The sequence below is a fragment of the Odocoileus virginianus genome, unplaced genomic scaffold, assembly GCF_023699985.2.
Source record: "Odocoileus virginianus isolate 20LAN1187 ecotype Illinois unplaced genomic scaffold, Ovbor_1.2 Unplaced_Scaffold_13, whole genome shotgun sequence".
Classification (NCBI taxonomy): Eukaryota; Metazoa; Chordata; class Mammalia; order Artiodactyla; family Cervidae; genus Odocoileus; species Odocoileus virginianus.
In genome coordinates, this window is record NW_027224275.1 from 2,003,845 (window position 1) to 2,008,538 (window position 4,694).

The following is a 4,694-nucleotide window of genomic DNA, read 5'->3' on the forward strand; positions in this document are numbered from 1 at the left end:
TGCCTGTTCTCCATCGCCCCTGGGGGAACTGAGTTGACAGTGATCCGCTGTGAGTCCGCGGGCTGGAGGGCAGCGCGAGGAAGGCCGAGGGGCGCACGTGGCGTGGGGCGCGGGCGCGAGCAGGCAGCGGAGCGAGGCTGGGGCCCCGAAAGGAAGGAAAGGGGCGGTAGCGCGCCTGGGACTCGGAGAACCCCGGCTCTGCGACCGCTCGGTCGCCCGCTGGGACTGGGCACGTGACCCGCCGGCCAATAGGGAGGCGAGGAGATCCGCGGTCAAGGCCACGGGGCGTGGGGGCGGCGAGGCTTGGGAGGGCCGGACTTTCAGCCACAGCGCCGCGGGGAGGAGCGGGTGGGCAGGGGAGGGGCTGCCCGGAATCGGGCCGGGACTACCGGTCGAGCGGAGTCCACCGGAACGCGACTCCCAGGGCGGCCCAACCAGGAGGGGGAGGCGGCCTCTCAGGAGCTGGCTTGCCGTCCCTCCCGGGACCCCCGTCTGCTGTGCTGGGGGACAGCTTCTGAGGGTCCCCTTCTACCTGTCTCACATACCCGGAGCCTGAAAGAATGGAAGAGAGGTACCCGATGGTTCTTGAGGGGACACCCCTGACCTTTCCCTGTGGGCAGGGTGGGCTGGATCACTTTGCCCACACCTCATACCTAGCGCCTAGTAGGTTGTGTGTGGACCCAAGTGTGTGTTGCTGAAGAAACACGGGCTGATTGAATGAATGAGGCCTGGCAGTTGTTGCAGAGGCTGAGGGCTGGCCTCTTGGGGGGATGCTGTGGGTCATCATGGGTGTCTGGGTCTGAGGGGCTGTGAGCATTCTGCAGTGAGAGGAAGCTGCCATTCTCTTGTTCCCTAAAGGGATGACCTCAAGCCAAATAGCCACAGTGCCAACTCTGGGGGGACATTGCAAGTCTGAACAATGTGATGATGATACCTCTCCTTTTTGTTCTAATGTCTGCTTCTTCCAGCACCACTGTTCTGAGGCAGGGACACTCATGGGGTCCACAGAGCCACACTTTAGGGGTCCTCCAGTTCAGCAAATCAGCTGCAGGAGCCTCCTCCTTTCACCAGAAGTGAGAACCCCTCCCTCCCCTGGACCTTCTGCACTTTGTTTCGGTGCCACGCCCTAGGTATGTCCCATCACCTAGAATCTGAGAAACCTGGGTTGACATCCTGGCATCCCGGCTTCCTAGCTTCTGTTTTTGAGCCTCTTCATCTGCACCTGTGGGCCCAGGTGGTGCTACCGGTAAAGAACCCACCTGTCAATGTGAGAAATCTGAGACGCAGGTTCCATCCCTGTCTGTCAGATCCCCTGGAAGAAATGCATAACAACCTGTTCCAGTATCCTTGCCTGGAGAATCCCGTGGACAGAAGAGCTTGGCGGGCTACAGTCCATGGGGTCACACAGAGTCGGACATGCCTGGAGCGACTGGGCACAGATGCACCTGCACCTATAAGATGGGATGTTCATAATAGCACTAGGATCATGATGAGGTCTGAACGCAGTGACTCCTACAAAATGTCTGGTACAGAATGGGCCTTGGCAAATGGCAGTCTAAGGGCTGCTGGAGGGCAGGGGCTGGCTTTCTTCACTCACCGCCCCGTGGTGTTGCAAGTCCTCATGGGCATTCCCTGGAAAAGTGTTGAGCAAGCTGTGGCAGTTCTGCCTTGCCTGGCCAGCCGCGGTTCCCAAACTGGGTAGGGCTGAGCTTGCAGGCTGTGGCTGGGGCTGGGGGAAGGAGGGAGGCTCACTAGTATGGGGTAATATTTCCAAAATTCCCCACCACCGAGCCCAGTTTGGGTCTTTTTTAGAGTTGGGTGTGGAGAACTCCCTTCCTGGGTGCTGAATCCACAGACAGGAAATCAGTGTGCTTGGCCATCCCCCTAGTTCAATGGCATCCACAGATGGCTGCTTCTGGAGGGCTGGGCAGATGGGGCTGCAGCTCAGGCAGCCTTGAAACCCTCCTGCAATTTGCCTAGTGACCCAGATTTGTGGCCAGGTGCCGGTCTCACTCCTGGCTGGTTTGGCTAGATCCAGGGTTTCCAGCTTTAGCAAATAAAAATACAGGATGCCCAGTTCAATTTAAATGTCAGATAAACAATGAATAGTTTTGTAGGGTAAGTATGGTCCATGCCATCTTTGGGACATACTTACACTATGGCATTATTTATTGTTTCTCTGCAAATCCCATGTAACTGGACTCCCTGCATTTTCCCTGGCAAACCTAGCTGGAGCTTGTCCAGATGCCGGGGACTGGGAGGGATTCAGTCTTGGGGCTGGGGGTGGGGGGCGGTGGAGAGGGAGGGGACGGCTCCCACCCAAGGCACTTTGAATTGATGTCAGAACAATGGCAGGGGTTGTTCTGTTTTTCTTTGCATAGAAAAAGAGCATTCCATGTCACTCAAAAGAAAACAGAGCGGTGGATTGCAGCTCTGCCTTGCTCGACTGATGTTGACCCAGAACATGCCTAGACTCTGAAAGGGATATTGACTCTTAGACAAGTGGCTCTTTCATCTTTCTCTGCACCTCGCCTTCTTAGGGTTGGTGCCCACCACCCCGTGGCCCGTTTGAAATATGCTCGGGATGGGATGTGCAGTGGCCATTTGCCTCTCCAAAGGTCCCTGTTCTGCTGAGCTATTCGGATGCTCCAAGTGCAAAGACCACTTGGTCAAGTGGCCTGATTGGCAGGCTCAGGAGCAGATATTATAAAACAAAGAAGGGTAGTTCAATTTCCTGAGCACCTCTGAAGCATCAAGCCTTTTATGTCACACAAGTTCTAATCTTCACAACTCTGAGAGGCCATGCTATCATTCCCATTTGACAGATGGGGAAACTGAGGCCCCTTAAGAAAAAAGCCTTGTTTGGGGTCATATAGGAAGTGAGAGGTATGGCTGTGGTTCAGACTTTGTTCTCTCTGAATCCAGCACCTAAACTCTTCCCCATCCATCCTCCTGCTCTGTGACCCTTGTGCCCACCAGCTTGCTGAATCCATGCTCCAGGCCTTGGTTTCCCTATTTGGTAAATGAGGGGGGACAGATGAAATGATTCTTGAGGTCTTTGCAAAGATTTGTCTTTTTGCTTACCATTTTCATGCATTTGCTACTTGCTTGGCTTAAAACTCAACATTAAAAAAAACTAAGATCATGGCATCTGGTTCCATCACTTCATGGCAAATAGAAGGGGAAAAAGTGGAAGCAGTGACATATTTTCTTTTCTTGGGCTCCAAAATCACTGTGGATGGTGACTACAGCCATGAAATTAAAAGACACTTGCTCCTTGGAAGAAAGCTATGACAAACCTAGACAACATATTAAAAAGCAGAGGCATCACTTTGCCAACAAAGGTGCATAATGTCAAAGCTATGGTTTTTCTAGTAGTCATGTATGAATGTGAGAGTTGGATCATAAAGAAGGCTGAGTGCCAAAGAATTGATGCTTTTGAATTGTGGTGCTGGAGAAGATTCTTGAGAGTCCCTTGGACTGCAAGGAGATCAAATAAGTCAATCCTAAAGGAAATCAACCCTGAATATTCATTGGAAGGAGCAATGCTGAAGCTGGAGTTCTTATACTTTGGCTACCTGATGCTAAGAGCTGACTCATTGAAAAAGACCCTGATGCTGGAAAAGATTGAAGGCAAAAGGAGAAGGGGGCAGCAGAAGATGAGATGGTTAGATAGCATCACTGACTCAATGGACATGAGTCAGATCAAATATTGGGAGATACTGGAGGACAGAGGAGTCTGACAGTCTATGAGGTCACAAAGATGGGGCATGATTTAGTGACTGAACAACAAAAGTTGCTGGAAAAGACTTCTGAGGTTATTGTCCTTTGTCTTTGTTTTGCCGAAAGTTTTCACTTTGTCTCAGGTTCAAAGGATTTGTTAACAAAATAAGCCACTCATTATATACAAATAAATAATACAATATTTATTAGAGAATTATCTAGCTTACTTTCAACATACTAACATTAAAAGAAAAGAGAAATAGAAAGAGCAGAAGATACATCACCAAATTGGGTTTTGACCAACATCCAGACTTAAACAGTGCTGGGAAGTCCCGTGTCACAGCACATCTGGAGTCCCAATTGGGAAAGGGTCCCAGGCAGCACATCCGCTCCATGGGTGAGACTTCAAAGATTGCAGTTTGGGTTCCTGCTTATAATCCCAGGATGCAAACTGATATCATCATCAATCTGTGACCAAATTGCAAGCCTGGTTTCCTGTTAATGCTGTTTGTTTTGTCTTGTAAAGCATGAAAGTGAAAGGGAAAGTGGGTCAGTCATGCCTGACTCTTTGCAACCCCATGGACTCATAGTCCATGGAATTCTCCAGGCCAGAATACTGGAGTGGGTAGCCTTTTCCCTTTTCCTTCTCCAGGGGATCTTCCCAACCCAGGGATCGAACCCAGGTCTCCCACATTACAGGTGGATTCTTTACCAGCTGAGCCACAAGGGAAGCTTGTAAAACTTGGAATGTTGTTAAGCCTGGGGCTTGGTTGGCCAGCCCCCTTCAGGGGCTCAACAATCTCAAGATTCTTCCCCCATCTTATCTAAGGTGCTGCAAGTCTTGCACTCACAGCAAGCAGGTTAGAAGGAAGGTCAGAGGCCTGCTCTGTGTTGTCTCTGAATCCTAAATGAGACAATTTATTTAATTTCTGTATCAGTCTTAAAGCAAAAAGACTGACAAACATTCATAT

General features: G+C 50.7%; 1 long non-coding RNA gene across 1 annotated transcript; it reads left to right on the plus strand.

Moving 5' to 3' along the window:
- Nucleotides 1-384: 384 nt before the first annotated feature.
- On the plus strand, nt 385-2,247 carry LOC139033508 (uncharacterized). The gene is made up of 3 exons (XR_011486058.1): nt 385-571; nt 969-1,130; nt 1,308-2,247. It is a non-coding gene; the product is annotated as an uncharacterized lncRNA (long non-coding RNA).
- Nucleotides 2,248-4,694: the final 2,447 nt, after the last annotated feature.